Genomic DNA, 12712 nt, shown 5'->3' on the forward strand with positions numbered 1-12712 from the left:
GCTACAGAAGCAGTGGCTGGCACCAATGCAGGGCCTGGTGCAGATACACCAAAGGAAGGGGTAGTGTATTGTTGTCAATCCCTGTGCAGGGTGGTGTTAATGTTCCTCAGCACCCCTGTTACGGAGGCCATGTTAGGATTGTGAGCCTTACACTGTTCACGCATTTTACAATGAAAGTCCCTCTGAGCTGTTTAATTTCCTGGAGCTCTGCAAGTACCTGGCCCATCACACCTTGGGACACCTGATATACTGTCAAGACGTGGCTGTTGGTGTCTGGACCAGGAGCATCCCCAGTAGCCTCACCTCTCTGGCTGACAGCATCCCTCACATGCACCCTACCCACACGGCCCTGTGCCCTTGCTGCAGGGTGCCTTCTCCTACTGGTTCCAGGACCATCATGGTCAGAGGTGTTGTGCTGCGATTCGGGATCCTGGACTGGGGGCATAAAATGGTTGCCACTGTCTGAGGGACACAGGTTGGGGGGCGAAGGGCTGCCTGTGATGTGGAGGTAACCGGGCTTGGAGGTGATGTAGTGGCCATAGTGAGCCTCACTGTTGGGGTCTGACCAAGTTGCCCAGATGGACCAGAACCGTCCTCCTCTTCCAGACATCTAGGAGTATCACCGTCACTGAGGGAGTCATCCATGGGGGTAGTGGTACTCTTTTCTGTGGTCTCTGTGCCCAGTGACAGCTCGACCTGTTGATGGGAAACATACAATGTTACTGGTTGTATTGTGACATCTACCTCCAAACGTTTACAGTGACATTTTGCAAAGACCGTGTACATAGTTGATTTGCAGGTTATCCTAATGTGACAGGTACCAATAGTATTGGTTGTGCTGAACTGACCTTTGAGAAGCATGCCAATTCAATTTAAGTCATGCAGCTGCTGAAATATTCAGATGAGTAGCCCTTGGCAGGATGGCTTGAGAATGCCATCTTGCCATCAGTGAGGGCAAAACAGTGGCTAGGCAAGATATGTCTTTGGCCATTTGGAGGCATAGTTGATTGTTATGCAGGCAGACGCAGGACTTTGTTGTAAATTTGATTAGAGGCATCATGTGGTCAGTACATTGGGAATGTGTCTGCTGCCAATACCATTCTGATGATGCATCTTGATGCCTTTGGGATCATTGTTTTGCACACCGGCTAAGCTGTCCTTCCTGTCCTCAATATTTTCATCTTGGGTTAGCAGGTCAAGATGGAGCTAGGTAGCCAGACACATCTCAGAGTCAAGCATGATCTATAGCTTGGCCCCTCCCAGGTGAGCAAATTTCAATTGGGAGTTAGCAGACAAGAGTATTTGGACAAGTGACCACTGGTCTGGTGTTTGGAGTTACTGAACCTGCTTCCCAGAGGTTGCAGTCATGTCACTCTCCAAGACTACACACACTTGACAGATGGTATCCTCCCAAGTGAGTGAACTTCAATTGAGATTTCATAAATAGATGGAATTGAGCAAGTGAATATAGTTTTTGTGTTTGGAGTTAGGGACTCAGGGCCTAGTGTGTTTTGCTTCCTGGTCACTCCCTCTATTCCCCCACCATACAAATGTTATCCTCCTTCCTAGATGAGTAAACTTCACTTAAGAGTTAATCAACACAAGGTATTTTAGCATGAGAACCCTTGGTTTGTGTTTGGAGTTAGAGAAACAGAGCCTCCTGGCCTTAGCAGTCAAGTCACTCTCTCTACTTCATACACTTGATAACTGTCATCCCGACAGGTGAGTACACTTCATTTGTGAGTTCATAAAGAAGGGGTTTGTTAACAAACAAGGGTATTTGAAGAAGGAAACAGTGTGCTGTTGGTTTGAGTTACAGTAAAAGTGTCTGCTGGGAGTTGTACTCATGTCATTCCCTGTACCACACACACTATACAAATGTTAGCCTCCCAGGTGTGTACACTCCAATTGAGAGTTAACAAACAAGGGTATTTGGAGAAGGAGACACTGGGCTGGTGGGTGGAGTGACAGCAAATGTGGCAAGAGGTGAGTATTGATCACTTATGACATAGCATTTTGATGACATCTTTTGTGCTGTGACTTACCAGACACCCCCCCAAGTTATTTCTGTCAAGCCCTCAGGATGGAGGATGGCCTTGACCTTCTCCTCCCAGGAATAGAGTTGTAATTAGGGAGTGGGAGGGCTACCACCAGTCTTCTTGACCTGCATGAGGTACCTGGAAACCAGGGAACGGACCTGGCCCCTGAGGTCACCTCTTCCTGTTGTCCTCCCTTGTGCGCAGGGTGGTGCCTACATCATTGACTCTGTCGACTATCCTGTCCCACATTTTTATTTTCTTACTGAGAGGAATGTTCTGAACTTGGGCTCCAAACAATTGTGGCTCCACTCTAATGATCTCATCTGCCATGACTCTCAACTCATCCTCAGAAAATCATGGATTTTTAGACCATGACCATGGCGGAATTAACAAAAAAATGTGATAGTGACTTACTAAAGAGGGGAAGTTCAAAAGTGTGTGACTGCACAAAAGTGTGTGCTGGGTGTGAAAAGAGATGGTGAGAAAAAAGTGGTGTCTAGTATCTGTGCTGCTGTGTTGAATGATTAGCTCTGGCTTTTGTGTGCTGCATTGATGATGCAGAGGATTGTGGTGCGGAAGGGGTGTGTTTTATAATGTCCTTTGAAGGTGTGTCCAGTGTGACAATGTGTGTCAGCTGTGTTGTTTTCAAATCCATCCTATATGCTGTTGTCCATTATTTTGGTGACCGCGGACTGCAGTGGTTCTGACCGCCGTTGGCTGACCGCCATGGGGGCCCGTCACTGCGAATGTGGGCTTGTAATACGGTCAGTGGTTGGCCGCGGGCTGTTGGAGCTGGAGGTCTGACCGCCTATTTCCAGGCCTCTGTGACACTGCCAGTCTGCCTTTTTTGGTTGGCGGTCGGGGGTCCTGCCTCTATAACTCATAATAGGACTGTCTTAAAGACTGCCAAAATAGTGGTCTTTTTAGGGCCACCAATATGGCGGTCTGGTGGTCCACCCGCCAATCTGGTAATGAGGCCTTAAGTCTCAACACCTTCCCCTACAACTAAAATATTAAAAAGCTATTTTAAAATAGTCATTTCTGAATTGGAGAATATCAGCTAGATTCATGCTTTATACATAAATATTTACTAAAACATTGATAAATATATAAAGCCACGTTTTGTCAATATTTGTGATACATTATAATGTTTACAAAAGTAGAGTAATTTAAATAATTTTGTTTGTTAAAAATGCCGTAAATGTTTTCAGAAACCGTATAGTTGTAAAATAGAATTATATGTACACCACAACTATCATATATATATACGTTGTTATTCTAAAGTAGAAAAATATTTTTTCCTTAGACATAAAACAAATGTAAAAAACATGCTAGAATTACTTAAAAGTATTGCACAGCAAAACATGGGATGTATTAAAAGAGATGTTTAGAAAATGTATTTAACAATAACATCAAAGAAAAATACTTTATGAACACTATATTGATTAACAAACATAAAAACTATGTATACTATAAGTTTTTGAAAAATGTCAGTGTACAAAAGGAAAATGCAAACAAATGCTTAATGTTCATGGGTATAATGTGTATTAATCTCAATAAAAACATAGCTCAATTGGACACAGTATTATACTTTGGGAGAAATCCAATTTAGTATTCCCACTCCAAATTTCACAACACCGGGGAAAATGAACTTGGAGGGGGAATATTCTATTCCAATTCCAAAAGTAAGCACATTGGGCAAGAGTTGGATTTGGTGGGGGTGGTTCATATGTACTATTCCCACTCCCGACTTAATCACATTGAGGGAAGTTATTAAATTTGGGGTGGGGCAAATTTACTATTTCCACTCAAAGTCTAACCATACTGGGGCAACTGTTGGACCTTGGAGGGGTTCAAAATTACCATTCCATCTACAAACTTAACCATATTTGGGAAAGTGATTGACTTTTGGGAGTTCAAATTTACAGTTCTCTTTATAGACTTAAACACATTGAGGAAATTGTTGGACTTTGAGGGATTCAGATTGCCATGGCAGTCTCCTGCTTGCCAGCTTGGATGGCCACATTTGCACCACCAAAATCAAATTCAATAATTACACCAAGTGTAGAAATGAGCCCGTTGCTCCCTATTCCTTAAGAGCCCTAGATTCTGTCAAGAGAAAGATGAATCATGCAAGAAGAGCCATGCAAAATATTCTGCCAGCAGACATCTTGCAACAGAGAAGTTGAATAAATCATGTCCGAACCGTCCCCTGATACTTGTTCTTCTAGGCTCCTAAATAGAGAGGTTGAGTTGAGTTGAGTTCTCCTGCAATCTTACCTAAGAACCTTGGACTTCCTGCGGTGCCGCTCAGTGGAGAAGAGGTGCAACAATCATCAGCCTTCTGGAAGTCCTAAGAAAAAAACAGAACCAAGTTCAGTGGCATTTAATATTTTTTCAAAGAAAAGGAAATCAGGCATAACTCTGTAAAAGCATACTTCAGTAAATGTATTTTGCAATCAAACACCACAGTAATAGACATTTCACTTAAAGGAACAGTAATATTTGTGGAGAAAAGTATGACCAAAGAATCATCTTGAACTAGAATTGTGAACAATAGAGTTTAAAAGTACAGAGTGGCAATGGAAAGAGCTTATTCGATCCTAAGTACATAAAGGTCAAGAATCAAGATCAAGACAGACTTTCTAAATTTAAAATGAAAAAACTGTGAATCTTGGAATTCCTATTACAGCACATATTGGCTGGTAAAATCCCATGTAGCCCAGGACAAAAAGTATGCTATAAATAGCTGGTGAGATTGTTATGATGGGACTGATGTAGTATAATTCTGTGTTCCTTATCTTGTAATAGAGTGAGATTCTGAACCTTGCACGGGCCACGAGTGACTGCTTTTTGAGTCCTTAACTAAGAATTGAAAGACAACACTTTTCCCGGAAGAGCCCATTTGTGAAAAGATATATCACAACTTCACTCACGATTGTCCATTGCCAGTGACAGTTTCTCTTCCCGCACAATATTTCCTAACTGTTGTACTTATCTATGATACTGCATGCAGAGGAGAGACCTTGAGTGGGCTGAAGAAACTAGTGTTGCTTTTGTAGGTTTGGCCAGATATCAGAACAGGCCCCATGGAAGTAGCTTCTTCAACCTAGTTTTTGGAGGTCTTGATACAGTTATAACCCACCCCAAACGTAATCACATTGGGTAAAATGTTAGACTTTGAGGGTTTTTGCTTTAATATTCCCACTCCAAACCTAAACACATTGGGAAAGTGTTGGACTTTGTTTGTGTGGGTGGTTCAGGATTAGTATTCGTACTCCAAAGTTAACCACACTGGGAGATTATTTTGGACTGTAAGGGTGTTCCGATTTACTATTCCTATTCCAAACATAACCACATTATGGAATGGTTTGGTCTCTGGAGATGGGTGGTGGTGGTGGGGGGGGTTAGACCTATTATTCCCATTCCACACTTAACCACATTGAAGAAAGTGCTAGAGTTTGGTGGGGTCAGATTTACTGTTCCCACTTCAAACTTAACCACATTGAAAAAAGAGCTGTATTTTAAATTTCAAGGTTAACTACTCCTACAAAATGATAACAGATCCACACTAAAAATAATAAATTATGGAAAGCCATTATAATTATCCCAATACAAATTTAACTACATGACATCAATAAAATAGATTGGATGTACCGCCAACAAAATGCAAATATTTACCACATTTTTATTAGAAATAATGAAACAGATTTATTTTAACATATAAATAATTTAAAAATAATTTGAAATGCTGTAGAACAAAAATATATACAAAATCATATCCAAAAATACACTGTTTACAGATTAAACACATATTTAAAAAAACGTATTTTAAAAGACAAAAATTAAATATAAAATTGAAATGTATTGAATTAAAAAATATAATGTGTTTACAGATATGTCATAACAATTTATTATAAAAAATATTTTTTTATACAATCAAACAATTTTAAATAAACATAACAAATGTATAAATAAAATGAAAACCTTAATTTCCTCTCCATCCTATTCCCCTCCTAACCCAATTATTATATATTTTAAAACAAATACAATGCATTAATGCAATACAAAACTAAACTTTAAAACAATTTAAATTACAATGATCTCACACACAACTTTCTTAGCAATGACATTAAATAAATTTAAAAAACATAATCTTGCCTGCAGTATCTTGACCCATGGTATTTTATATATCACGATATTTAAGATTCAGTATTTGTGCCTTATGATATTCTTTCCATGATATTTTTCGGAACCCCCATCCTAGACACCCAACTGAATATTATTTCTGCCAAGTTGTCGCATGACATTCTTGATACTTCAGCCAGTTCTAAGAGTTTGCATGTTTAGATTGCCATTTTATATTGAAACTCATAATGGCAAACAGGAAACTACAATTCCAATAATGCATATTACTACTGTCTAAAAAGCTATGCCTGGAAAAGGATTTCAGATATGACATGGAACTTTGAGGCAATTATGATACTGCAAACCTTCCTTGTCAAATGGAACTTATTTTGGGTTAGTTACCTGAGCTTTTCTGATCAATGCCTTATATTTACAACACCTGAACTCTGCAGTCCTGTAGTTGAGCACCATAGATATCTCAGTTGTGTGATTAGCTAGAGCCTGTTTATGAGTGCCTACTAATTACCGATTGGACAATTAACCTGTAATTGAGGTTACGAACCTCATCAGGAATCACAGCACTGCTTTCCGCTTGTTATTTCTGCCCACCTTACAAATGCTTCTGATGCATGAAGCATCGATTATTCATAATCGGCTTGCTCATAATGGGCCCCTACGATGATATAAAACTGCATGGCCAGTCCTCTCTTTTGTGGTATTCTTTGCACACCCTTGTACTTTTAAATTTTTCTTTTCCTAGATCCTTGCTATAACAGATAAAAAAGTATACTAATGTGTTTTTAATTAATTATATATATTTGCGGCGTGACACATATGGTAAGAACCATTACAAAAATTCTAATAAAGTAAGCTCTGACAAAAAAAAACAGGAAGAAACTCAATAATATATACATTATCTTGAATGGAAAAGTCCAGTTATATGTAGGAAATGAAGTACAGAAAAATGAAACAAACTCAAAATTATGGTAAACTTGAAAGCATGTTAGGAATGTGTTGCTTCTATGCCATCTAATAGTTAACACGTGTAATTAAAATGAGATATCTGAAACATTGATCAAAAGCATCTGATGAGCTATTTGGTGCTGACAGTAACAGTCGGGTAGAGTTCACAGATCCAGAGAATCAAATGCATTTCCCCCACGCCAGCTAGAAATGAAAACTACTGCACCAAGAACGTTTGCTCTGCAGAGTTCCTTAACCTTGAGTTAGAAAAGAATTAAAATACCCTAGAGAAAGTCTCAATTGAGGAATTGGGAAACTATGCAGTGATTTTATTTCTGTCAGGAGAGACAGTATAATTAATTCTCCTATAAGAGGCAGAGTAGTAAGAAAGTAATTGCAAAGCAACAAAACTGAGAGAAAACTAAAAGCTGTATTTCTCAAATCGCTTAGCAGATGCAGTGCACACAGATGCAGGTTAATGGCTCTGTGATGTAGATAGGACTTTTGGCAGGCTGGGGAGATGTACGTTATAGTTTGTCAACCATGCCGGGTGGGGAACACCAGCCTTTTGAGGCGACAGAAAAATATAAAATAGGCACTGATGAAGTCAGTAGGTTTGGATTGAATGTACGAATTCGTGCAATACATACATGTGAGATATGTTTAAGAAAGGATATTCGCTCTTCATTGAACGTACCCATACATTAAATACCCATACATTAAATATGTCTAATGCAAATAAAGGTAGGATGACAAGAGCATCTTAATTTCAGACCTTCTTTAGTTTAGAGTGACAGAGAAAGAAAATGACTATAATGATAGCTCCCTTCCCATCTGACCTTGGGTTTTCATAGGAAGAAAATACAGAGCCCCTGTAGCACTAATGAAAAATTGTTGGGAGGAAAGCGTTGATCGGGGGGGGAGGGGCACAAGGGGAATAATGAAAACAAAAAGAGGAAAGGGTAAAGGAGGGGCATTAACGAACAAAAGAGGATGACAGGCAGAAGAAGAAAGGGGAGACGCATGGGAAAAAGACAGGTGTGTGGTGAGAGGCAGCAATAAAAGGTAGGCGAACAAGTAGCACACAAGTTAAAAACGGAATGATAGGACAGAGGAACGAGAGCGAGTGTTGGGTGTGAAAAATGAAGAGTGAGACAAACGAGACAAACAAGAACGAGGAAGGGGCAGGAAAGAGTCAACATCCACTGACAGATGTGGGGAAAGTGGAGGACACAAGAACAAGCATTAAGGAGCCCACATAGAGGCCTGTTGTTGTGATATAGTCCAGTTCAATGCAAGCACTTCATTGGTGGTGGAAAGGTACACCCTTACCACAAATATCATTAGGTGAAAGAGGACTACTCTTCTGGGTTGAGCCAAGACTTGATTAACAAAGTCTTATACCAATGGCAGAAAGAGTCTGGCCACAAAACCTATGAATGAAAGGAATGGACCCAAATTACCCTCTGAGTATATTAGAGTCTGTTTGACAGTTATGCTGACAAAACCCAGACCTAAAAAGTGTACACTGCAACAACACTGTGTACATTTTTGTCTAGATCAAAATAGTTAGACAGCTAAAGTAAGCATTTTTTTGTGTGACCCATTAAATCTTTGGGTGAGATTTCAACGATGTGACAGATCCTATACATCACCCAGTCTGATACAAGGCATGAATAAAGTGATTGAATATTTAACAAACCATAAGCAATTAATTAGGGCCTTGATTCTCTAGGAGAAATTTGACAGCGTTTGATGCAGTTGGTGAGAGAAAGTGCAGTATTGAGAAAAGAGGAACAAAATATAAATGTCTTATCTTCTTGTAAAGTGCCAAATTGAAGCATAAGTGCAACCACAATACATGGGGGAAAGGGTATCAATAGCCCCTATTTTCAAATGATGTGTAGGCAATGGAATGCTTTTAAGGAAAATTATTTTCTACGATAAGATAAAAAGTATAAAAATATATTTTCTAAATGTTTCTAGTTTTCAAACCTTACAAATATATGTTTAAATGCCCTCAATGCAAGAGAGGTCAGAAGTGTTTCTCATTTTCAGGGGTGATGTAGGAGAAATAAAGATTTTTGAAGAGAAGCATGTTCTACGTGTAAGTGGAACAAAAAAGATGTTTTAAAATGTCTATAATTTCTTAACCCTACAATTGAAAAACAGAGGTTTAGCTTTCCTGAAATGTGTCTTATTTTTGATGTGCATCATGTATATGCTAAATGAAATATGATGTTGTCTTCACAAGGTAAAATGATCTACCTGGAAAGGAAAATCTTTTTTCTCTGTTAATGAAATATCTTTGTTAAGTCACTACACACGTAGTGTGACATGATACAAAGGCAAACACAATGAGAAGGCTTAGTTATAGCTTGTGACATATTACCAATAACAATAACAGATAGGGGAAAGCTGGAGATTTTGAATGTATAGGCTTGAGAGTTACAATTAAAATACTTTTACAGAGAGACTTCTGGAATTTTTCTCTGTGTCATTTTTTAAATGACATCCTTGGTGTGATGTCTTCCATCAGATATTTGCTTTTCAAAGTAAATACCTTTGACTCTTTAAGACGTTTTGACTTTATAGACAAACAATGTACAATAAACATGATGTGCACAAAAAACATAACTCCTTGACCGCAACCATTTATTCATTGGTCCAGGGTGAAACTGCATGTCCCAACTTAACAGGAGTCCACAATCTATTTCTGTTATCAATCTTCCTGAAAAAGACACTGCCTTAATGCAGTTTGTCGACAAACACAGCCATTTGCTTGACAGAGATACTGCCAATGTATTGATCTGATCACACTCTTTGCTTACTTTACTAGAAACTTCTCATAATAGCCAGATAAGTGGATGATCTCAATCTCCATCTTTATGAGAAAACTATTTCCAGTTGTTATGAAAAAAGCACTTTTGGAATGTAAGGTGGCACAGCATACTACCGTCCAAAGTGCAGTGGTAGTGTCTGTTTTCAATTAGCAGTCATCAGCAGCTAGTTACATCATAGCTCACTTGAGGACGGAAGGACAAGGTCTGGATCACCGCCTTAGTTTAATGCTTCTCTTACGGGCCTCATAAGCAGATGTCACTAGTTGGAATCCAAAAGTCAATATGATGGATGTGAAGAGATTTTGATGGTATTTTGAACCACCATAACTAGTTGAGGGAACACCTTCTAGAGGGCAGCATTTCTTTTGATAAAAGTCAAAGTTATCTCTGCTATTAATCAACCACATGAGTTGTTTGAGACTGTTCAAGGAATTTGTCATTCAAAAAGCCGTTGGATATTACTGCCTGAGATAGTGAAGAATTTCTAGGTGATGGTGTACCCCTCAATTGTTAACTTGGTTTGTTCATGTGGATACGTTTTAATCAAGGATGTGAACTGCACTTTGATTGTGTGCTTGCTGGTAAATAAAACAAAATAGTGGAGGACCAACTTCAGTATTTAATTGAAGATAACAGGATTCTATGTCCACATCATCCTGGGTTCTGGTCATGGCAATGCACTACAACTGCATTGGTGACAGATGACATTTACTAGTATTTTTTGGTATTTGAGTAGTGAGGTTTCTCGACCTTTGTCTTGTTAGATCTGTCTGGAAAACATCGCCTCTGTCACATTTGATAGTCTGACTTCCACTTCCTGGGTTTTTGTATCAGTCATGATGGCGTTTTCCCACTGAGCTCACCCTTGTTCCAATTGTTTACATCTTTACGAGAACCCCTTAATGACCTACTCAGGCCTAGGATTTTATCTGTTCATTCCCATATCTGTGACACACTGATATACCTGTGGGCAGGCACTCACCAGAATGTTTCTACCACGTTGTTGAAGGCTCTTAAGATTACATTTAGAAATTTAGGTGCCAGGAAACCTCAGTCAAAGAACAACTGACAACATTCACTAGACAGTCTCAAGGCACTGAAGAACCTGTGAGGCCCACTAGGCAATGAACAACATGAACTCTCCAGGTTATATTCAGGTAATCTAGAATCATTATGCTTTCCCACGTCTATTACTGCTTCTTCCTATGAGATTGGTTGCAGGCACCCGAGTTCCAAGTCCTGGCTTTGTTTTCTGTAAGTAAAGGAGAGAGAAATTCACTTCAAATTAGTAGTAACAAACACTGAATGTGGTCTTAAATAACAACTCTTCATGAAAATTCTATATATAAGTCTACCCTTGTACACCGTGAAAATTAAAAAACAGATTGCTACTACCTATAAGAACTCATACACTACACCAATTGAATTGACACATGCAATAAAGGGACATTAGTCTATATATCATCATTGAAAGCGACAATATCATTCAGCTGATCCAAAATGTGAAAGAAAGTTTCAACAAGCGTTGGCTAGTGGGGCTGATCCACTGCCCAACTTGCTGTGTATTCATGGTGCTGCTGTGGCAGATCAGCTAAAACTTTCTCTCTAAAGCAATGGGTCCGATCAAGAAGGTTTTCTACCACCAACATGTGATTAGAGGAACACCACCTCTGCTTTCCCCCTTCAGACATAATTACCATGATACATCACACGGAGAGTAGACATTTAGCACATTGCTTTATTACACGGACTTTCACAACCCAAATGAAGACATAGTGAGGTTAAACAAATTTTCCATAGTTACTACAGCACTGAAAGTGACAGTTGCAATCCAGCAACAGAAAAAACAGAAATAAAACGTCCTTACCTTCACAACTCTTTCATCTTCTCGTCTGAGCAATATGTTGCAAGAAAACATTTTAGTAACCCAATCATCCAAAAACAGCCTCCTTCTATTAATTCACACCAAAATTGGGAGATGAAGGAGGAACAGATACAAGATGTGTAGTAAAAGACACTTACTAACACATACAAGCACAGATGTAGCTTAGACCCCATTAAAGTGTATTGATTAAGTGCTACACCACATTTCTCAACAACTACACCCTACAAGTAAAGCTAGCAAAATTAATCTCAAGAACAACCAATGTTACCTGTGAAATTTCAGTGTGCAGCCTTATGCCTGTTCCTATTAGACATCTGACATAAGCTTCTACATGTACGCCAACAGCATCCAGATTTAAGTACAGAGAGGGTTCTGGATCCAGCAAAACGTTGCTTACTGTTTGCCTCGATTTCGCTTTCTAGGATTGTAGTATCTCGTAATTCTACCATTTTATTGGGCAGTACCTAGCCCCCACCATCCTCCACCATCTGAGAGTTTGCCTAGCTTCAGCGTTCTTTTCGATGCCGATTTATTCCTCACCCCATCTCAATGCCATCTCCATGAGTGCCTTTCATAATCTCACATAACTATACAGGGTCCTTCCACTTTTAACAATACTACTGGTGGCATTCCCACCTTTGGACTCCTGCAAGAGCACCAACAGAGGTCTCCTGCCACGCTGTGGATAAAACGCAACATGCTAATATCTATGCACTCCAATCCGTTTTTGGCTAAGGCAAGACAGAGCACATTCCTCCAGCCTTGAGGACCTTGCACTGACTCCTGGTTAAAGAAATAACTTATTGGAAAACCCTAAATCGTGCATAATAGCTTCTCAGATTATTTCTGGAAAC

The sequence above is a fragment of the Pleurodeles waltl genome, chromosome 1_1 (assembly GCF_031143425.1).
Source record: "Pleurodeles waltl isolate 20211129_DDA chromosome 1_1, aPleWal1.hap1.20221129, whole genome shotgun sequence".
NCBI classification, from domain to species: domain Eukaryota; kingdom Metazoa; phylum Chordata; class Amphibia; order Caudata; family Salamandridae; genus Pleurodeles; species Pleurodeles waltl.